Below are 24,533 nucleotides of genomic sequence, written 5' to 3'. Positions count from 1 at the left end.
GGCAGGGTCTCCCTCTGTCACCCAGGCTGGAGTGCAGTGGGATGATCATGACTCACTGTAGCCTCAACCTCCTGGGCTCAAGCAATCCTCCTAAGTAGCTGGGTCCACCAAGCCAAGCTAATTTATTTATTTACTTTTTTGATAGAGACAGAGTCTCACTATTTTGCCCAGGCTGGTCTCAAACTCCTGGGCTCATGCGATCCACCTGCCTCTGTCTCTCAAAGTGCTGGGATTACAGGTGTGAGCCAACATGCCAGGCCACTTCTCCCATTTTGACAAAATAAATGGAGGCAAAATAATCAAATAACAAAAGAAAAAAAAGTACGTATTAATTCAATTCTATAAAAGCCCAACTATTAGGGAAAAAAGTATGGAGACTTTTAAATCTATTGGCAACATTTTACCTATTCAATCCAAAAAGAAACACACTACAAAGAAAATTTCAGCAGGATATGGTGCTTCACACCTGTAATTCCAACACTTTGGGAGGCCGAAGAGGGCGGATCACTTGAACCCAGTAGTTCGAGACCAGCCTGGGCAACATGGCAGAACGCCGTCTCTACAAAAAATGTCAAATCAGCTGGGCATAGTGGCTCACGCCTGTAATCCCAGCACTTTGGGAGGCTGAGGCAGGAGGATCACTTGAGCCCAGGAGTTTGAGACCAGCCTGGGCAACATGGCGAAACGCCGTCTCTACAAAAAATGTCAAAAAAAAAAAAAAAAAAAAAAAAGCTGGGCATGGTGGAGCACACCTATAGTCCCAGCTACTTGGGAGGCTGAGGTGGGAAAATCACCTGACCGCAGGAAGCTGAGGCTGCAGTGAGACATGATCGCATCACTGTACTCGCCTGGGCATCAGAGAGAGACCCTGTCTCAAAAAAAAAGAAAAAGCAAAAAAAGTCTATAAACATCCGTTTATTTCTAATGAAACACTACAACTGACACATTATGAAAATAGAACATCAATGGTTCAGACTAAAAGAAAAGAACAATTTCTGAACAAATCAAATCTAAGTTGAATACTGTTAATCTCACCACCTTTAAAATACAGCTGACCCAAGGGCGGGCAAGGTGACTCATGTCTGTAATCCTAGCACTTTGGGAGGCCAAGGCAGGTGGATCACCTGAGGTCAGGAGTTTCAGACCAGCCTGGTCAACATGGTGAAACCCCATCTCTACTAAAAATACAAAAATTAGTTGGGTGTGGTGGTGGGCGCCTGTAATCCCAGCTACTTGGGAGGCTGCGGCACAAGAATTGCTTGAACCCAGGAGGTGGAGGTTGCAGTGAGCCAAGATTGCGCCACTGCATTCTGGCCTGGGCGACAGAGTAAAACTCCATCTAAAAAAATAAAATAGAATAAAATAGTAAATAAAATACAGTTGACCCATGAAGTACACAGGGATTCCTGGCAACCTGTCAGCCCCTCACTTCATCAAAAATCTGCACATAACTTTTGACTCCCAAAAGTTAATAGTCTACTGTTGACCAGGAGTCTTACCTTAACAGAAACAGTCCATTAACATATATAAGATATATAACATATATCTTATATATTGTATTATTACAACAAAGTAAACTAGAGAAAAGAAAATCTTAAGGAAGAGACAATATATTTACCATTCATTAAGTGGAGTAGATTATCATAAATGTCTTCATCCTCACCATCTTCAAGTTGAGTAGACTGAAGAGGAGGAGGAAAAGGAGGGGTTGGTCTCGCTGTCTCAGGGGTGGCAGAGGATAAAGAAAGCCTACATGTAAGTGGAATTGTGCGGTTCAAACCCATGTTGTTCAAGGGTCAACTGTACGCTGAGTATAAAGCCTTATTACCTAGTAAACAGAAGCTTCTGAAGGCTAGTCATGAAATACTTGGCATTCATTCCCTCTCACCACTCCCTATACAAGCCTTCCTGTACCTCAGGGGCAGGAATGCTGTATTAAAAAAAAAAAAAAACTGACCAGGTGCATTCGCTCATGCCTATAATCCCAGCATTTTGAGAGGCCAAGGCAGGAGGATCACTTAAGCCCAAGAGTTCAAGACCAGAGTGAGCAACACAGTGAGAGTCCATCTCCACAAAAAATATTTTTTTTTAATTAGCTGGGTGTGGTGATGAGCACCTACAGTCCCAGCTACTTAGGAGGACCACTTGAGCTGGGGAGGACTGCTTGGGCCCAGGAGGACTGCTTGAGCCCAGGAGGCTGAGGCTGCAGTGAGCCAAGATCACGTCACTGCACTCTAGCATGGGTGACACAGTGAGACCCTGTCCCCCCAACCAAAAAAAAAAAAACAAAAAAGCTACATTTCCCAGACTTTCCTTTACAATCAGTATTGGAAATGCAAACAAGGTCCTGCTAGTTAGAAGGTCTCTAATGAGATTTGTAAAGCAGAAGTGATATGGAAGCTACCTTTCTGCTGCTGATTTAAGTAGTGAGCAATGACACAAAGAAGGTTTAGAAACAACTGTGATAGCCAAACTCTACTCACTAGATATAAAGGCAGCTAGAAGCAGTTATGGTACCAGATTCAGTGTTCCTATGACTACTCATCAGTTTGTTTCCTGACCTCTCAATCACAACTATGGTCTTATGTTCTTGAATGTATTAATCTAGTGATAACTCTCTGATTCCAGCACTTCCAGACCATGCAATGATTTTATAAGTACCAAACTGCCTACCATAAAATATCTTTCTGCCTAAAAATCCTAGAATAGAGTTTGTTTCTTGCAAGGAACTCAGAAAGATACAATACTGTTCATTATGTTTAAAATATGCATTGCCTATATTTTTCCTCTCCCTCATTTCAGAAGTCAAATACACAAGATTTATTCTACACTGCTATTATAAATTGAAATGTTTAGGTCAATGTGAAGAATTAAAAGTTCTCTTAGCCATAGTCAGAAATTATTTTATTTATAATATATGTTAATCATGAATCAACATAGAATATTAACACTCCTTACACTGAATAATCCCGCTTTTCTTGGCTGGATAAATTTATATCAGTAACATACAAAGACACAGCTACTGTTGGTTTTTCGGTTTGGGGTTTTATTTTTGGGGGGGGGCGGCCAACAGGGTCTCACTCTGTCACCCAGGCTGGAGCACAGCCCCAGCTCACTACAGCCTCAACCTTCCAGGCTCAACAGATCTTCCTGTCTCAGCTTCCTGATTTGCTGGGACAAAGGTGTGTAGTACCACCTCGCCAGGCAATGTTTTTTTTTTGTTTTTTTTTGTTTTTTTTTTCAGAGACAGGGTTTTTTTACGTTGCCCAAGCTGGTCTCAAACTCCAGGGCTCAAGCGATCCTCCCACCTTGTCCTCCCAAAGTGCAGGGATTACAGGCATGAGCCACTGTGCCTGACCTGGGTTTTTTTAGAGATAGGGACTCATTATGTTGTCCAGGCTAGACTCAAGTCCTTGGGCTCAAGCAATCCTCTCACCTCAGCCTCCCATGTAGCTGGGACTAAAGGGCACACCACCACAGGCAACCTCTATTGTCATTTAAAAAAACTATTATTTTACTTTGATTATAAAAGAAGTATATGATCATTGTAAAAAGTGTGGAAAATACAGAAACATTTTTAAATTGGGGGCTGGGCCCAGTAGCTCACATCTGTAATCACAGTGCTTTAGGAGGCTAAGGCACAGGATTGCTTGAGCTCAGGAGTTCACAACCAACCTGGGCAGCAGAGCAAGACCCTATCTCTACCAAAAAAAAGTTTAAAAATTAGCTGGGCATGATGACATGTGCCTGTAGTCCTAGCTACTCAGGAGGCTAAGGTGCAAGGCTCACTTGAGGCCTGGAATTTGAGGTTACACCAAGTATGATCATGCTACTGCACTCCACCCTGGGCAACAGATGAGACTGTCTCCAAGAAAATCAAAAATAATCAGTAACAACCATTCCCCAAAGTCAGGTATATTTAACAGTTGTACACGTACAATTTTGTATCCTACTTTAGCACTCTGACAATTGTTTCCCCTTGAAATCCTTCATAATGAATTACTAATAAAAGGTACATGCAGATGTGCCTAATTTAACCATTCTTCTTCGTTAAAAATTAAGATAACTTTCAATTTTTTAAAATTATAAATAATGCTTCACTGAATACTTTTGGATAAAAAGCTTTTTGAAGGATAAATGTGTTTTACCCATGAAATGGGATATTACTCAGCCATTGAAAGGAATGAAGTACTGATACATACTACAACATGGATAAACCTTGAACATATTATGCTAAGGGAAAGAAGCCGATTACAAAAGGCCACATATTTCCTACACTGCTGATAGAAATGTAAAATTGTGCAGCCACGTTAGAAAACAGACTAGCAGTTCTGCAAAATATTAAACACGGAGTTACCATACAACCCAGCAATTCCACTCCTAGGTATATGTACCCAAGATAAATTAAAACAAATCCATGCAAAAACTTGAACATGAATGTTCATATTTATAGCAGCATTATTCATAACTGAAATGTGGAAACAACCCAAAGTCCATTCACTGATAAATGGACAAATAAAACACTATATAAGCATTCAATGGAATAATACTCAGCCATAAAAGAGAATGAAGGGCCTGGCACAGTGGCTCACGCCTGTAATCCCAGCACTTTGGGAGGTCGAGATGGGCAGATCATCTGACATCAGGAGTTCAAGACCAGCTTGACCAACATGGAGAAACCCCGTCTCTACTAAAAATACAAAATTAGCCAGGCATGGTGGCACAAGCCTGTAATCCCAGCTACTCGGGAGGCTGAGGCAGGAGAATCATTTGAACCCGGGAGGAAGAGGTTGCAGTGAGCCGAGATCATACCACTGCACTCCAGCCTGGGCAACAAGAGCAAAACTCCATCTCAAAAAAAAAAAAAAAATGATGTACTGATACATGCTATATGAATAAATCTTGAAACATAATGCTAAATGAAAAAAGCCAGACACAAAAGGTCACATATTGCATGATTCCACTCATATTAAATGTTCAAAGAGGCAAATCTAGAAAGAGAAAAAATGTAAGTGGCTATCAGAGGATGTGGAGAGGGAAGAATAGCAATGATTACTCATTTTGTTTTGGGGTGATAAAAATATAAAATTAGTAGCAACGGTTGCACAACACTGACTTATGTAAGAAAGGTGATTTTGGCCAGGCACGGTGGCTGCGGCCTGTAATCCAGCACTCTGGGAGGCCAAGGCGGGCGGATCACCTGAGGTCAGGGGTTCAAGACCAGCCTGACCAACATGGAAAAATCCTGGTTCTACTGAACATATAAAATTAGCCCAGGCGTGATGGCGCATACCTGTAATCCCATGTACTCGGGAGGCTGAGGCAGGAGAATCACTTGAACCCGGGAGGCGGAGCTTGTGGTGAGCCGAGATTATACCATTGCACTCCAGCCTGGGCAACAAGAGGGAAATTCCGTCTTATGGACGCAGTGGCTCACACCTGTAATCCCAGCACTTTGGGAGGCCGAGGTGGGCGGATCACAAGGTCAGGAGATCGAGATCATCCTGGCTAACACGGTGAAACCCCATCCCTACTAAAAATACAAAAAAGTTAGCCAGGCATGGTGGCGAGTGCCTGTAGTCCCAGCTACTAGGGAGGCTAAGGCAGGAGAACGGCGTGAACCCAAAAGATAAAAAGCTTGCAGTGAGCAGAGATCGCGCTACTGCACTCCAGCCTGAGCGACAGAGCAAGATTCCATATCTCAATAATAATAATAATAATAATAATAATAATAAAAGGTGATTTTTTTAATGTGAATTATCTCGATTAGGGTGTCATTAATGAAAGAAAATAACATCCTCTTCCCCCAAAAAAGAAACAAAAAAAAGGATAACCTCTCAGAAGTGGAAATACTAGGTTTTACTCTTTGACATATGCCAAAGCACTTTTGAGACAGGTTCCAGATTTATACTACCTCCAACAGCATATTTAGTACCTGTGTCATCACTGTATTCAGGTCTGAACCAGCACCATTCTTTAAATCTTAAATCTGATAAGAGAAACTTGTTATTGTTTATTACTTTAAAAATGAACACTTTCTCCCCATATCTTAATCATAAACTTTTCAAATGGTCAGTTCTTAGCCTTTAAAATTGACTTATCTATGTATATAACACAAATGTTTCAATTTCTCAGGAAATGTAGAAATGTACTTTCTTACAATTTTGGTTAGCAATAATTAACTCATCCCAACTCAGTTCTATTTCAGCTTTTAACATTAAAACTTTCCTTGAAGTCAAATTTTTTAAAACAGTCCAAAGAACTACTTTCCTCCTTAGACAGGGAAATTAAAATTTCCCTAAAAGATCACTACCTGGGTTACACATGTTTCTAGTTTCCTGACTGCACTTAACTTTCAAGTGAAATGTCCAAGTGGCTCCCAAAACATTTTAAAACGATATGGTATTGTTGAAAGAAAATTAAACATTTATCAACATCTTATTCTACAAGCCAAATGCTTTATGTGCATTACTTCATTTAATCCTAACAAATGTATTGCTCTCACTTAACTGAAAAGGAAAATGAAAATCACCAATGGTAAGAACTTGCCACGCAGCAAATATGTAGCAAAGTTAGAGATCAAATTGAGGTGTGTCTAAATTTCAAAGTCCATATTCTTTCTTCCACTTTACAGTGCTTTCCAAGCTAAATGACTATGGAAAATCAGGCAAGACTTTGAATACTTGTTCTGCCACTTACTGTGTGACTAATTTCTAAACTTCTTCAGAGCAGAGTTTACAAAAACAAGGTCACTGTTCACAAAATAAATATTAAAAGGGGAGGCTAAAAATTAACTGTAAGATGAAACTTTTTTTAAATATTATTTTTTCAACAGCAAAATGTATGAAATAATTCTAAACACTTTTCTTGAATTTGTCTCAAGATTCACTTTACCTTCCAACAGAGGCACTTGCATATCCGCTCACAAACATGTAATGTAGATAAAAAACAATTCTTTAGGGGCTGTCAGTGTCTTCTGTAGACCACAAATGTATCATTTCTCAGTAGAAAAGGCCACATCAACTACATTGCTCTTTACTCTTCTTTACCACATGAGAAATGTTTTCAGCAACATATGCACCATTCAGGAAGTAGCACAAGGGGGTAAGAGGAATAAAAGACTGGAGGGGCTTGTGAGCAAGCAGTGATACAACACAGAAAGGACAAGGTTAAGAAAAATAAAAATGAAGGCAAGACATCAGCGGTCTCTACCTACCCCAGGTAATGGATATCACTGTGATCAAGGAAAAATCCTTAAAGGATCTTTTATTTGCTTTTAAAATTGCTATTTAACGACCCAAACAACCACTTGCCAAGTTTGGAATTGGTGATTTCCAAAGAATACAATATACCAATATATAAGAGCAATTCTTCCACAGATTTTTCACATTCCTAAAACAAAAATCAAAGGAAACATTAACATAAGAATTCCTACATGCTAAAATTGTTCCAAGAACCATTTCACTCCTCATTCTGACACATAAAAAGGGTAGCAATATATAATAAAACTGTCATATGACAGATAGATGAAGGCCTTCAACAAAACACAGTTTTCTTCCGAAATTATTTTATTATTAAAGGATCAGTAGGACTTGGACAGATTAAAAAATATAAACTTATCTACAGGCTCACATTTTACCCTACGGCTATTATTAAAATAATTCTGCTGTACATAGAATCCTGTACGGTTTTCATCAGCTAGTATAAAACAATCAGGCTATTGTGCAATGGTAAGAGGGCTCTTAAGACAAAAATTACTGCTGAAGTAATTCTTTTCTCCAGTTGACTTACCACATTCTACTCTCTATAAACACCATTGTTTTTAATCACAACTTTACTTACAGCTTTATCCTTGTCAAACAAAATTTTCACTTTCCAATATGACCCTTTCAAACTGAAGTTATAAAAAGTAATACTTTTATGATAATACTCATTAAAGTGAAACGTTATAGAATAGTCTATGTAAGATTTTGTGAAACAACATATATCCATATTGAGGCATCTGGAAGGACATTCAACAAAACGTGATCACCGACTAGTTACTAAACCTTAGGGTGGTAGGGTTAAAACTTTTTCCTCAGCTTGTATATACTTTCTGATGTTCTACATTGAATACAGTGTGTGTGAGCATAAAACAATTTCAGTTAAAGGATATGAAACGTAGGCACCATATTTTAATTCAATAGCACCAGTTCAAATCCAGTTATTCAGAATTAACAAAGCAACTGTTGCTCAAAAAGTGCCAATAAACTCCCCCGAGCCAACAAAGTTCAATTTTTCTTTTTTCTTTTTTTTTTTTTTTTTGAGACAGGGTCTTGCTCTGTGAGTCACCCAGGATGGAGTGCAGCGGTGCGAGCTCAGTTCACTGCAGCCTTAACATCCTGCGCTCAAGCGACCTCCCACCTCAGCCCCCAAGTAGCTGGGGTCATAAGCACACTCATGCCCAGCTAATTTTTGTATTTTTTATAGAGACAGGGTTTCACCATGTTGCCCAGGCTAATCTCAAACTCCTGTACTCAAGCAGTCCGCCCACCTCAGCCTCTTAAAGTGCTGGGATTACAAGCGTGAGCCAACCACTGTGCCCAGTCTCAGAATTCAATTTTTAAACAATAAATTTTCTCCAATCAGAAAATGGTGTCTGTAACTTTGTGTCTCTTTAAAGAACTGGGGGAGAAGATGGAGGGGGAGTGTGGAAAATGGGTTGGAATGTCCAGGTGACCATAGGAAAGGTAACAGGAAAAAACCTGAGAAAACAAGACAAAACCATTTCATTGATTCGTAAAAGAAATCACAGAGTAGCAGAAAGTAAATCATCAGAGAAAGTAAGCAAGCACTTACAGCATAGTAAGTAAAAGCAGAAAAAAACTTTAAAAAAATTCAACTCAGTATTATCTATGTTAATCATTCTCAAAAGTTGGGGAGGAGGGCTGAGAAAATGCTATATAACAAACTGAATCAGTTCTGCTTTCTTGACCAGAAAAGGAACGCCTTTCAATAGGCTTATTTAACATCAGCAGCAAAACCAAGAACACTCTCAGAGGAATCTGAAGATCTTTTGTGCCTGCTTTGGAATGAACTAACTATTGGATATACACTTAAACAATATACAAACATATAAATAGCACATTTTATGCATTAAATGAACCTAGAAGTAATTATCAGATGTAAAGAGAACATAACTTTGAAAAAGAAGGTGAAAGCACTGACATAACTCCACTGACTGCCATAAAGAAATTTCTTTAAACCAAAACAAGCAATTCTACTAGAGTAAATCATAAGAAATTGCCAATATTCACCAGGTGTGGTGGCTTATGTCTGTAATCTCAGCGCTTTGAGAGATCGAGGCATGTGGATCATTTGAGGTCAGGAGTTCAAGACCAGCCTGGCCAACATGATGAAACCATGTTTCTGCTAAAAATACAAAAATTAGTTGAGCACGGTGGTGCACACCTGTAGTCCCAACTACTCAGGAGGCTGAGCAGGAGAATTACTTGAACCTAGGAGGCAGAGGTTGCAGTGAGCCGAAACTGAGCCACTACACTCCAGGCTGGGCGACAGAGCAAGACTCTGTCGAAAGAAAGAAAGAAAGAAGGACAGAAAGAGAGAGAAAGGAAGGAAGGAAGGAAGGAAGGAAGGAAGGAAGGAAGGAAGGAAGGAAGGAAGGAAGGAAGGAAGGAAGGAGAAAGAGAAAGAGAAAAAGAAAGAGAGAAAGAGGAAAGAAAGAAAAAGGAAAGAAAAAGGAAGGAAAGGAAAGGAAAGGAAAGGAAAGGAAGAAAAGAAACTGCCAATATTCAAGCATTTTTCTGTCTATAAAAACAACAATTTCATATGATCCCCCTCCCAGTGGTCTGTTGATAAATATTTAACCACCTCTTTGAGAAAAGGGCCCCTGATTTGTAGCTTCTGCAGTCTACCATGCTGTAAATGTCCCACCATGGCCAGTTTCAAGCTACTAACATGATGTCACTGAACATGGAGCTGGAGAGAGAGGCACAATCAGCTAACCAGCTCTAGCACAACACTGGCTCCATTTACCACTCTGATCTAAGGATCATCACAACGGTTCCTAAATTTTCTCATCCTTTTCTAAAACAGGCTTTTATCTGAATAATCCAGTTTCTTTTCTAGGTTAGGAGAAATATGCTTTCAACATTTTAAATTATTAATACACTAAAATCACTCACAAGAAAGAATAGGCAGGGTACAGTGGCACACACCTGTAATCCTAGCACTTTGGGAGGCCCAGGCAGGTAGATCACATTCTCAACTAGCCTAGCCAACAAGGAGAAACCCCATCTCCACTAAAAATAAAAAATTGGCTAGCGTCGTGGCACACGCCTGGAATCCCAGCTACATGGGTGGCTGAGGCATAAGAACTGATAGGACCCGGGAAGCAGAGGCTGCAGTGAGCCTGGATTGTGTCACTGAACTCCAGCCTGGGCAACAGAGCAAGACTCCATTTCAAAAAAAAAAGTGGGGGGAATAGATGAGATTGGTACCTGGCTTTATCCTATCAACACTTTTTTTTGCTGAACACCTTTTGGTGCCAGTATTGTTTCAGGCATTGTAGACAGCAAGAAATAAGACAAAGGAAGTCTCTACTGTCATAAAAATAAATTTTAAAAAACACATAATTTCAAGGACTGACAAATGACGTGAAGAAATTAAAACAGTGATGGGAGGAGCTATTTTGGTGAGGAAGCAGGAGGTGACATTTAAGCTGAAATTGGAAAGGTAAAGGGCCAGGCTAAAAAACATCTGGGAAAATACCACTTCAAACAAAGGAAACAACCAATGTAAAAGCTCTAAGCCAAGGCCAAAAATGGCATGTTTGAGAAACTGAACAGACTAACTTAGCTAGAGTGTAGTGAGCAAAGGTGAGATAAGAGGCTGTCAGGGCCAAATTATTAGACTGTTGAGCTTGTATTTTCTGGGTGAGTACAGTTTATATCTTATTCTGAATGGGTGGGGACACAACTTCACATAGCAGTTTGATAAATGTACTGAAGAGAATAAATGAAGGCATAATGTCATGTATTATTTTAATGACCCCTTATAAGACTGGGGTCACACCGATGAATTGTATTCAGTTTTCTCAATATGACCATTTTGATTACTTAATAATCTATACAGAACATTATGAAGTTAAAGTAGGATGGCAGGCATCAAACTACGAATACAGCTGAAATAAACTGAGTGGTAGCACTGCACACCAGCTCAGAAATAAGGATCTTCTTAATCCAAGATGGTTATGTGTGAAATGCTAACACATGAATTCAACTAGGTCAATGTCAAATTCTAATGAAAATGACCTAGTCTACAAAACAGATTATTTCAAAATTGTAAAGAAACATTTCTAGTGTGTCATCCAACATGATGATTTTATTTGGTATGTAAACAGACTTTTAAAAATTATAATGGTTGCCAGGTGTGGTGGCTCACGCCTGTAATCCCAGCACTTTGGGAGGCCGAGGTGGGCAGATCATCTGAGCTCAGGAGTTCGAGACCAGCCTGGCCAACATGGTGAAACCCCACCTCTACTAAAACACACACACACACACACAAAAAAAACCTTAGCTGAGTGTGATGGTGCACGCCTGTAATCCCAGCTACCAGGGAGGCTGAAGTAGGAGAATTGCTTGAAGCCAGGAGGCAGAGGTCAAAGTGAACCAAGACTGCGCCACTACATTCCAGTCTGGGTGACAGAGCAAGACTCCATCTCAAAAAAAAAAAGAAAATTATAATGGTCATGTTTATACGACAGTCTAAATTGTATCTGTATATTACAAAAACTGTAAAGATATATATACACACCCACACACATTGTAGCTACATAAAAGTTCTACAAGTCAATAAAGACATAAATTATTGCATATTATACAAAAATGGGAAAATGTTTACATTGGTTTATAGAGAATGATTTATATTTGCACACAAACATTATCTCTTAATTCACCAACTTCTAAGCCACCTATTTTAACAATTTATCTAAAAGATTTTTTTTTTTTTTTGAGATGGAGTCTCGCTCTGTCGCCCAGGCTGGAGTGCAGTGGCCAGATCTCAGCTCACTGCAAGCTCCGCCTCCCGGGTTCACGCCATTCTCCTGCCTCAGCCTCCGGAGTAGCTGGGACTACAGGCGCCTGCCACCTCGCCCGGCTAGTTTTTTGTATTTTTTAGTAGAGACGGGGTTTCACCAGGTTAGCCAGGATGGTCCGGATCTCCTGACCTCGTGATCCGCCCGTCTCGGCCTCCCAAAGTGCTGGGATTACAGGCTTGAGCCACCGCGCCCGGCCAAAGATTTTTTTTTTTAAACAGGGTCTCACTCTGTCACCCAGAGTAGACTGCAGTGGTGAGATCTCGGCTCACTGCAGCCTCGACCTTCCAGGCTCAAGCAATCCGCCCACCTCAGTCTCCTGAGTAGCTGGGACTATGGGTGTATAGGCCTGGCTAATTTTTCTATTTTTTTTTTTTTTAGACAGGGTTTCACCTCATTGCCCAGACTGGTCTCGAACTCCTGAGCTCAAGCAATCCGCTCACCTCAGCCTCCCAAAGTGCTGGGACTACAGACTTGGGCTATTGCACCTGGCCAATATATTTTTTTTAATTAACCAACAGGAAATGAGATCTACAGCTCAGAGAGAAAAAAAAAAAAAACCTTGTCTTGACACAATGAAATACCAAAACTTCACAAATCATTAATTTCTTTTGCACTTTCATTTCCCAACTATCAGTAAAACTGCAGTTTTAGTATGTATAAGCATTTTTAGGAGCACAAATATGTATATGCGTTTAATAAATACTACTCAATAAAGTTGTATATGTTATCGTAGCTGCTAGTTTACCATGGAAATATAATAAATATACTTATATGTTCTTTTTTTTTTTTTGAAAGGAGAGTAACTAGGCAGTACAGTATTAAGAGGACAGGCATACTAATAAATTTTTGCAGACTAAAAAACAATCACTCCCTAAAACTGTAAGACTTCTATTTGAGCTTTCAAAAAAAAAAATACACAGGATACCATCGAGCTAGTTCAGTAAAAGTAACCGCTTTTCTTTAACAAAAGAAGTTTAGCAAAAACTAGCGCAAAAAAAAAAAAGAAAAAAGAAAGAAAAAGAAAAGAAAAAGAAAGAAAAGAAAAGAAAAACAATGAAGTTTTGGCACCCAATCTCATTTGAGCCTGTATCCCTGATAAAAAGAAAGTTATAAGGCCAGGCGCAGTGGCTCACACCTGTAATCTCAGCACTTTGGGAGGCCCAGGTGGGCAGATCACTTGAGGTCAGGAGTTTGAGACCAGTCTGGCCAACGTGGCGAAACCTCGTCCCTACTAAAAATGCAAAATTAGCCAGGCCTGGTGGCAGACTCCTGAAATCCCAGCTACTTGGGAGGCTGAGGCACAAGAATTGCTTGAACCCGGGAGACGGAGTTTGCAGTGAGCCGAGATCACACCACTGCACTCTAGCCTGGGTGACAGAGCAAGACTCAGCCTCAAAAAAAAAAAGTTATAATATAGTCCAAATTGAAGAGTCTAAGTCCATGTAACTCACCAACACTCAGAATTGAAGAAACACCACTTTAAAAAAATATAGGGCAAGCCCAAAATAGGTTTTTTTAAGGTGTTGTCACCCTACTACCAAATCAGGTTTTCCTTTTCTTTATTCCATTGGTTTATTTCTCTTCCTTCCTTTCCTACCTGCTCTGTCTGTTACCATTTTACCTTACCAAAATACCGTGTATTTTCACTTTACATACACAAAAATTGATTTGAAACTTACTTCATCCTCTTGTATCTAAATTTGTTTCGACTTAATTCTTACAGGACTACATGGTTTTAGGTGAAGTTCAAATACTTTTAGTTATAGAAACATTCATATAAGCTGTTACCAAAGATACAGTGACAAGATTAGCAGCCATTCATTCAGGAAATGTGAGTCTCCATTATGTGCCATCCACCGTTCTGAATGCTGGGGATTCTGCAGTGAATAAAACAAAGCTCTATTCCTACGGGCACTAAAGCAACACTATGCTTGGCAAGTTCAAGAAACCTCAGGGAGGTCTATATGTGGCCGGAGTGGAAGAATCCAAGGAGAAACTGGTAAGACATCAAATCAGACAGGCAGGACGTACAGACGATGAAGGGTCAAGATTTCTTGAATACTTAGGCATTAAGTCAAAGGATCGCCCTTGTAGCTGATTTGTGAACAGAAAACAGCAGAAGCAGCAGATAGAGACTACTAAAATAATACAGGAAAGAGATGATGGTTGCTTACAGAGGTGACAGCAGATGAGAGGAAATTGTGGTTACATTTATTCTTATGGCACTTTTTAAGATAGATAAGGGACATGTTTTCATGCTACTTACTTGAATCAGATGTGGGAGTATGAGAAAGAAGAGAGTCAAGAATGTCTACTAGGTTTTTGGCCAGAGAAACTACAAGATGGAGTTGGCATTTAATAGGATGAGGAAGACTGGAATGGGGACAATTATTGGGGAGGGAGGATGATGGAGAAGAGGGAGGACAAGGAGTTCAGTTGTGATGTTAAATTTGGGATGCCTACTAGAAACCTACTTAAAAATGCTGAGTAGGCAAATATATATAGAAGTCTGGAGGTTAGGAAATAGATCCAGACTAAAGATAACATTCGTAGTTTGAAATATATAATTCTAGGCTGGGCACAGTAGCTCACGCTGTAGTCCCAGCACTTAGCCGGGGGTCAGGCAGGTGGATCACTTGAGCCTAAGACCAGCCTGGGCAACATGATGAAAACCCATCTCTACAAAAAAATACAAAAATTAGCCGGATGTGGTGGCGCATACCTGTGGTCCCAGCTACTTGGAAGGCTAAGGTAGGAGGATCATCTGTGCCCGGGAGGTCAAGCCTGCAGTGAGCTAAGATCACATCACTGCACTCCAGCCTGGAGGATGAGGAAGGCACTCAGAAAAAAAATTTTTTTTTTTTTTTTTTTTGAGACAGAGTCTCTGTCGCCCAGGCTGGAATGCAGTGGTGCGATCTCGGCTCACTGCAAGCTCCGCCTCCTGGGATCACGCCATTCTCCTGCCTCAGCTTACCTAGTAGCTGGGACTAGAAGCACCCACCGCCATGCCCGCTAATTTTTTTTTGTATTTTTGGTAGAGACTTGGTTTCACCATGTTAGCCAGGATAGTCTCGATCTCCTGACCTCATGATCCGCCCACCTGAGCCTCCCAAAGTGCTGGGATTACAGTCATAAGCCACTGTACCAGGCCAAGAAAAGCTTTTTTAATTTAAAAAAAAAATAGGCTGGGCACAGTAGCTCACGCCTATAATCCCAGCACGTTGGGAGGCCGAGTTGGGCAGATCACTTGAGGTCAGGAGTTCGAGACCAGCCTAGCCAACATGGTGAAACCCCGTCTCAACTAAAAATATAAAAATAAGCCGGGTGTGATGGCCCACACCTGTAGTCCCAGCTACTTGGGAGGCTGAGGCAGGAGAATCACTTGAACCCAGGAGGCAGAGGTTGCAGTGGGCCAAGATCACGCCATTGCACTCCAGCCTGGGCAACAGAGCAAGACTCGGTCTCAAAAAAAAAATAAAATGACAAAAAATTAAAAAATATATACATATGTATATAATTCTAGCTAGACAGAATGAGATCGCAGGGGACTAAAACTAAATATATAGAAGAGGTCTAAACATACGTCCCTGAAACACTGTCTCATTTTTCAGAAGTTGGGGCAACGAAAAGGAACCAACAAAAGAAACTGAAAATAGGCAGTAATATGCCAGAAACAAAAGGAAGAAAGATTTCAAACACGATGTCATCAACCACATCAAATGCTCTATTGCTTCTACATCCACTGAGATTAGGCTTGAGAACTAGGGAATTTACCACCAACAAAGTCACTTAATAGTCTCAAAAAGAGCTGCTATGGTAGAACGAATGAGAAAAAAAGCTGATTGTAGTGGATCCAAACAAGACAGGGAGCACTGATGACAACAAATATTTACCTTTTTGGAGAGGAGTAACTAAAGGAAGATGTGGCATCTGGAAATGTTTTTTTTTTAAAGATGTGAGATATTTCAGTATATCTATATGCTGATAGGGATAATCCAGTAGAAATGGGGAAATGACACAGCTCATTAGCATGCAGGAGAATGAGATGAATACTGAAGCAGTGCAGTGTCCTTAAGAGGAGAAAGGGGCACAAGTGGAGACCATGATGACAGAGTGGCAGGAAAGGCAAAGTATGGGTAAAGATACAAGGAGACATGTAAAAGTTTTCTTCTGATTGCTTTCATTTTTGATATACAGGAAACAAGGTCATGAGCTGAAAATGAAGAGGAAAAAAGGGATGCTAGAGGTTTGACGAGAGGCGTTAAAAGTCATCTGTGGTGATTCAATCAGGAAACGTACTAGGATTATAGAAGGATTAGGCCAGGTGCAGTGCCTCACGGCTGCAATCTCAGCATTTTGGGAGGCTGAGGCAAGCGGATCACTTGGGGTCAGGAGTTAAGAGTTCGAGACCAGCCTGTCCAACGTGGTGAAACCCCACCTCCACTAAAAAAAAAAAAAAACAAAAATCAGCCAGGTGTGGTGATGGGCACCTGTAATCCCAGCTACTCGGGAGGCTGAGGCAGGATCACTTGAATCTGGGAGGCAGAAGTTGCAGTGAGCCGAAATCGCGCCACTGCACTCCAGCCTGAGTGACACGGTGAGACTCCATCTCAAAAAACAAACAAAACAAAACAAAACAAAAACAAAAACAAAAATAACCAGCAGCACAAAGGGCCCTCCTTAGGTCAGTGGTCATGAATTTAAAGGGAGAGCTGGGTCAGCTTGGGTGTGTTTTCCTCAAAGCATGCTCAACTTCCCAGGTGTAGGCTAGAACAGATGGAGAACTGGATACGAAGGGTGTGGGGGTGGGGGTTTGGCCAGGTGAATTACAATGGAAGAATGCTGCAAGGGAGCTGAATGTGTATGAAAAGGAGAAATTATAATAGTGGACCACGAATTTAAGGCATGGTAAATACTCAAGTGAGGATGTGGAAGGAGGTGGTCTTGGGACAGCATAGAGGCGGTCGCAGCGATGGATTACAGATAGCAGACATACAGAAGTACTATTTAAGAAACGTTTACAGCCATCCCTTGGTATCCATGGGTGACTGGTTCCAGGAACCCCGCCCCACCCTGGCCCAAATCCCCGGATGCTGAAGTCCCTTACATACATAAAATGGCACGCTATTTGCATATAACCTAGGCACATCTACCTGTATACTTTGAATCATCTCTAGACTATGTATACCTAATCAAATATAAATGCCACGTATAATTGTTATACTGTAGCTTTTTGCCTTGTTGTTCTTACTCTTTTTTCTTTTTAAATACTTTTTATCCTTGGCTGGCTAAATCCTCAGATGTGAAATCTGATGATTCAGAGGGTCTATACTGTATATTATGGAAGGAGCTGGAAAGACAGATGCTGAGACCCCATTGGAATTACTGAAATTGTGTCTATGAAATATCCTCAATAAAGCATAGGCAGTTCTGGTTAAAATGTTACAGAATTATCTTCAAGACTAAAGAAAAATCTCACCCTGGGCAAAATGAAGCTGCAAGATAAAGGAAACTGGAAGGCTAATTTGAAGCTGGAGAACTGTATCTCAGGAATTACAGCTGGAGCTTCCTAGACATAGACTCCTCAACCATTTCCAGCACTCCTGAAGAAAGAGTCAGCTTTGCACAACTTGGCCAACTCAGAAGGCAAAAATGCCAGATCACAATCAGATGAGCCACAATAAAACTATACCTTCCCAACTTCCCCCCTGTATCTTTTCTCCACTGAGCTGCATCCTGAAGTGGTAGGAATACCATACTGAAGAAGACCTGGCAAAGTAAAAAGAGAAGCCAACTAACTAGGACTCTTCCTTTCCAAAACAAGCTTCTAGGTTCAAAGCAGTTTTGAGCCAAAGAGAAGTTCTGAAATGTACAAGGGTTTGAATACTACTATACTGTATCTTCTAATGACTAAAATAAGACTGACAAGTGGCCAGAAGACTTTTTGTTACCTAAAAGTGACTTAAAAGGCTATCTGATCACGCTAAAAGCTCATCTAGAAGCAGAGAAAGACAGTCTACAGGGAGGGTTTTGAAGGCACAGTGAAAGTTGTTTTTTGCTTAAATGTTACCAAGGTCCACCCATTAAACCTTCCAGTTCTACAGATACCCATAAATTCCCACTATATATACGGTGTAAAACATACACAATGTTGAATGTACTCAAAATTCATTTTTGCTTTACTAAAAAGTGAACATTTTATTAAGTCAAATGAAACAAAAAAAAATTTTATACTGTTGTTTCTATTTTTTTATTTTTATTTTTATTTGAGATGCAGTCTCACTCTTCTGCCCAGACTGGAGTGCAATGGCACTATCTCGGCTCACTGCAAGCTCCGCCTCCCAGGTTCATGCCATTCTCCTGCCTCAGCCTCCCTAATAGCTGGGAATACAGGCGCCCGCCACCACGCCCGGCTGATTTTTTGTATTTTTCAGTAGAGACGAGGTTTCACCGTGTTAGTCAGGATGGTCTCGATCTCCTGACCTTGTGATCCACCCGCCCAGGCCTCCCAAAGTGCTGGGATTACAGGCATGAGCCACCGAGCCTGGCCAGTTGTTTTTGGTTTTTTGGGGGTTTTTTTGAGATAGTCTCGCTCCGTCGCCCAGGCTGGAGTGCAGTAGCGCCATCTCAGCTCACTGCCACCTCCATCTCCTGGGTTCAAGCAATTCTCCTGCCTCAGCCTCCCGAGTGCCTGGGACTACAGGCATAAGTCACTGCGCTCGGCTAACTTTTGTATTTTTAGTAGAGATGGGGTTTCACCATATTGGCCAGGTGGGTCTCAAATTCCCGAACTCAGATGATCCACCTGCCTCAGCCTCCCAAAGTGCTAGGATTACAGGTGTGAGCCACTGCGCTCAGCTAGTTTTGTTTTTTTGAGATGGACTCTCGCTCTGTTGCCCAGGCAGGAGTGCAGTGGTGCAATCTCGGCTCACTGCAGCCTCTGCCTCCCGGGTTCCCATGATTCTCCTGCCTCAGTCTCCCAAGTAGCTGGGATTACAGGCATGCTCCACCATGCTCGGCTAATTTTTGTATTTTTAGTAGAGACAAGGTTTCACAGGCCAGGCTGGTCTCAAACTCCTGACCTTAGGTGATCCGCCCGCCTCAGCCTCCCAAAGTGCTCTGGGATTACAGGCATGAGCCACCATGCCCGGTCAATAATTTTATGTTTTAGTACAAGATACAAAAATTCGATCATACAGATTTCATATGAAATCACAGCATGAGTTTCTAAGTGGGCAAAGCAATAAAACAGATACATCAGGGCTCATCATTTAGTTACTTTCGAAGGTACCTAGATTTAATATGATCTTAACCTAATACTTTCTAGGAAAAAGAGGGAGTATGTTTTACCATAATCTATTTGACTAAAATACATTAACAGGTATTTTACAGCGTCAGGATTAAGACAACTTATTATCAAGTCTTTTTGGCATTTCAATTCAGGAACTCCCTTTGGATGGGGGCTCAAAGCAGTCTCAGCTAAATCCTGCACTGCTCATTATTTGTTAGTATTATAGAAAGATTCAAGTATACTTAAGCTTTCAACTAAGGTGGCAGGATGCATAAAATTAATAATTTAAAAGCTAAATTCCTGACCTGGCACGGTGGCTCACGCCTGTAATCCCAGCACTCTGGAAGGCCAAGGTGGGCGGATCACGAGGTCAAGAGATCGAGACCATCCTGGCCAAATGGTGAAACCCCATCTCTACTAAAAATACAAAAATTAGCCAGGCATGTTGGCACACACCTGTAGTCCCAGCTACTCGAGAGGCTGAGGGAGGATAGTTGCTTGAACCCAGGAGGCGGAGGTTGCAGTAAGCCGAGATCGCACTACTGCACTCCAGCCTGGCAACAGACTCTGTTTTTTTTTAAAAAAAAAAAAAAAAAAGCAACCTGGGCGTGGTGGCTCATGCCTAAATCCCAGCACTTTGGGAGGCTGAGGCAGGTAGATCACCTGAAGCCGGGAGTTCGAGACCAGCTCACCAACATGGAGAAACGCCATCTCTACCAAAAATACAAAATTAGCCGGGCATGATGGTGCATGCCTGTAATCCCTGCTACTCAGGAGGCTGAGGTAGGAAAATCATTTGAACCAGGGAGGCAGAGGTTGCAGTGAGCCAAGATCGTGCCTTTGCACTCCACCCTGGGCAACAAGAGTGAAACTCTGTCTCGAAAAATAAAAATAAAAAGTTAAATTCCACGTTTTTCCAGGTAGTATGAAAAATATCAGAAAAAAAATGCCCTCACCTAACTAGCAAGTATTAAGAATAAGCTTGACTGGGCGCGGTGGCTCACGCCTGTAATCCTAGCACTTTGGGAGGCTGAGGTGGGTGGATCACCTGAGGTCAAGAGCTCGAGATCAGCCTGACGAACATGGAGAAACCCTGTCTTTACTAAAAATATGAAAATTAGTCAGGCATGGTGGCAGACGCCTGTAATCCCAGCTACTCAGGAGGCTGAGGCAGGAGAATCACTTGAACCCAGGAGACAGAGGTTGTGGTAAGCCGAGATTGCGCCACTGCACTCCAGTCTGAGGGACAGAGCAAGACTGTCTCAAAAAAAAAAAAAAGAAAAAAGAAAAAAAAAAAGTAAGCACGTGCATGTGCTTCTCTCAAGTTCCTCTCAAGAAGGCGCAGGAAAACTATAATGTCTCCCTCTGAGACTGACGAAAACATTACTAACATTCAATGTTCAATAAAATGTTAAAATATTCCTTTCATGAAAATTGAGAATAAGAACAATGCAGCAGATCAAAACCAATTTGCATTTTTAATTTTGAAAAAACTCTTATGAAACCTTAACAAAATATCCCAGATTCATCTTAAAGCAGATGAGGAATCTAAATAAACGCTTTCATAATTTTAAAAAAGACAACTGGAACTTGAAAACGTAACAGCAACCCATTTCAGAAAATAATGTGAGAATTAGTTATGAAGTATTTAAATAAACTTTTTAAAATTAAAACTCTCACTATCTACACAGGCAAATATGAGCACAGCTGCAATATGCCATGTTAGTATCATTATAAATCACTTTATTAATTACATCTGAGGAAAAAGAAATGCTTTCTAAATCACTCTAAAAAGTCTTACAAAAAAATGAACTACCGTCTCCCCAACAGACACATACACTCTGATGAAGAAAACATCAACATTTCAAATATTCCAGCAATTATAACACAAGATAATCCTGAAATTTATTTAGCCTCAAAACATTACGAACTGCTCCAAGGAAGGAACAATACTTTGAAAAAACTAGTATTTTTAAGGTACAAAAAAAAAAATTATGGCCGCGGTGGTGGCTCACTCCTGTAATCCCAGCACTTTGGGAGGCCGAGGCAGGCAGATCATGAGGTCAATCGATCGAGACTATCATGGCCAACATGGTGAAACCCCATCTCTACTAAAACTACAAAAATTAGCCAGGCGTAGTGGTGCACACCTGTAGTCCCAGCTACTTGAGAGGCTGAGACAGGAGAATTGCTTGAACCACGGAGGGGGAGGTTGCAGTGAGCCGAGATCGCGCCACTGCACTCCAGCCTGGCAACAGGGCGAGACTCCGCCTCAAATAAATAAATAAATAAATAAATTATGAGTGCTGATTTCTTGGAAAAATATATTTTAACGCAGCTGCTGTCAAGAATTCTGATAATGTGCTTATCCAGAAAAAAAAAAAAAAGCCAAACACTTTTCACTTAACACATCACACCTTACTTACTTGTTCTTTATCATCACTATCACCATTTACAATTAGGTATGTCATCAACACCAGACTATCAGTGGTACATTGTCAGGTAACTCTTCCTCCGAGAAATATACATTTAAAGAAAAAGTATTACAATTCTCTATCATTCAATTTTAAGGATTACTTTCCTTATTATTTCTAGAAACAACAATAAAAAGCTAACACAGCACATTTTGGGAGGCTGAGGCGGGCAGATCACTTGAGACCAGGAGTTCGAGACCAGCCTGGACAACAGAGAGAAACCCTGTCTCTACTGAAAATACAAAAAATAGGGCGTGGTGGCGCATGTCTGTAATCCTAGCTACATGGGAGGCTGAGGCATGAGAACAGCTCGAGCCCTAAAGGCGGAGGTTGCAGTAAGCTGAGATCGCATCGCTGCACTCTAGCCTGGGTGACCGAGCCAGACTTTATCTCAAAAAAAAAAAAAAAAAATAGCTAACAGCCCGTAAGTCCAAAATCTTAAAGTTCTATTTGAATGTAAACATTATCTTTAACAATGTAATAAGTATTATAAGCATTAACAGTCAAAAGAGCCCACTTAAATTCAAAAGCTACCTATAAAAAAATTAACATCTACATTATTTCATAATGATCAAGACTGGATCACATTAGTCTGGATTCCTGAAATAAATACAATTATTACTGCTTTTTACACATATATAGATTAAAATAGGCAATGCAACCTTATGTTCAGAACAAATTCAAAACTACAAATCTCATCCTTTTTAATTAGTAGTTTTATCACAGTTGAAATACTAAAAGATAAGTCCACATATGGAATCACAAATTACTGCTAATAATCCTTCCCTTTTCAGCACTATCAAGTTTATAAATTGCATTTATTTGTAAATGGTGTAAATTCCTGAAATAAAGCTTTATTTTAAAATATTTCTTACAGAAAAGGAATCCACTGTTTATCTTTGGGGGTTTTTTAAAATAGAAAATGTTATTACAAAGATTATTTACAGAAAACAGGACCAGAAGTACATTACCCTTCAATAAATACACTGTACCAAAGTCTCCTAATAGGGATGAGGGAGAGAATTAAAACACTAGTTTATTAAATGTCTTCCTCTTCGTTTTAAAATGTAGATAGATTCTATTAAACTGACAATATAAAAGCTTAACCCAATAATTTTAGCTGTACAAAGTTACTTATTAACCTTTAAAGGCTGTTATGAATTTACACTTCCTGCAGTTCACCTGCCATCTTTCCCAACTTAAATAGCCACTAGGGGTTTAAGACAGTCACCACTTGCGACATCAATAATAAGGAAAGAACTTTACATTCAAGTTTAAGAAAAGGATAACTGTGGATTTTGCTTGTGCCTAGAAACAGTGTGCAACACAGGTCTCAGCCCATAAACAGGTGCTTCATGAATATCTATTGAGTAAATGGTGACATTTTATTATATTACTGCAACATTAGGTCCCCCCCCAAATTTAGAGTTCTCCCTTGCTCAAAAAGCAGCAAGACCATATCACAGTCCCTTCTCAAAACACATAAACTTCTTTATTCATACTGAAATAGAAAGCTGGTTGTCAAAATACAGTCCCACTCCCTCTTTATCTTCTCCATTATTTTTAAAGGTTAGAAATAAGGCCTGTTTTTAAGAAACAGAAAATGTATACCAACCTCTCTCAAACCAAAAGAGAAAATCCACACTTGATATATATTTTCTGTATTCATAGCACTGAGAGTAAGAACTGACTCACAACAGTATGTTATGTGGGATAAAAACTAAAAACAAACGTATATCAAAAATACATGTTGTTTGCCGACATTATTTCCTTAATCATAATCAAGAGGATATGTGCCTGAATTTTACTAGATGTGAGATAAGCTTTGTCTGATATTTCAAGATTCATTCATTCAATAAATACTTTACTGAGCACATACTATAAGCCAGGTCCTTCAACGAAACATTTAAATTTTGTAAACTGCACATCACCCCTCAAAATTCCCCTAAAAAAGCTTGTAATTTAAAGTAATTGCAAGCTAAAGAGAAATCCCCAGTGTTGTTTCTTACACAGAGTGAAGTCAGCAGATCGGGGTTTTTTTCAGCTATGAATGCGGCATCAAGGAGCCGCTACCTACCACACCCGTTGCCTAAAATCGCAACTTAAAGCAGCAAGCACTGGGTAAAACAACCTGTAAGAGTACATGAGCTCCCGCGACGAGGTGGCCAAGGGCTTTCATGCCCGGGGCCCGGGGCGAACCGCGGCAGGACCCGCGGACGGAACGCGTCCGGCGCCTCCGGCGAAGAGTCGGGGCTCCGCAGCCAGGTGTCTTTGCTCCCCGAAACCCTCACCTAGAGACCCCGGGCCCTCCCCGCCCGCCCCTCGCACCACCCTCCCGACTTCCAGACCTGAAAAGTTGGGGGGAGGGGGTCTGCCTTTCCGTTTTACATCAGGCAGTCAGTTGGCTGCCTCAGCCGTCCGCCTGCCGTGAATTACGAACTGAGCGTGTAACCATTCCTCAGAGGGAACAGAAAAAAAACCTAAGGCAGGGTCCTAGGGCAAGAGGACCTCGCCCAAACCTGAAATGGAGACGCAAGCTCAGCCCACAGCCCGCAGCGCGCTGCTGGCAGGGCCGGGCCGCGCTCACCCCAGAGCCCTCAGGGACGAGGGTTCGGGGCTTCGGGACCCCGCCCAAGGGGCCAAGAGGGCGAGGCGTGGGGGCCGACGCGCG

The 24,533-nt window shown here is 40.9% G+C and overlaps 1 protein-coding gene across 2 annotated transcripts in view; it reads right to left on the bottom strand.

The window, feature by feature from the left end:
- The window catches only part of CDC42SE2 (CDC42 small effector 2), a 121,535-nt gene that overhangs the window by 96,307 nt on the left and 695 nt on the right, over positions 1-24,533 (bottom strand). The window lies entirely within an intron of this gene.

Source organism: Colobus angolensis, unplaced genomic scaffold (genome assembly GCF_000951035.1).
Source record: "Colobus angolensis palliatus isolate OR3802 unplaced genomic scaffold, Cang.pa_1.0 Scaffold314, whole genome shotgun sequence".
NCBI lineage: Eukaryota > Metazoa > Chordata > Mammalia > Primates > Cercopithecidae > Colobus > Colobus angolensis.
This window is presented reverse-complemented; position numbering and strand designations above follow the sequence as displayed.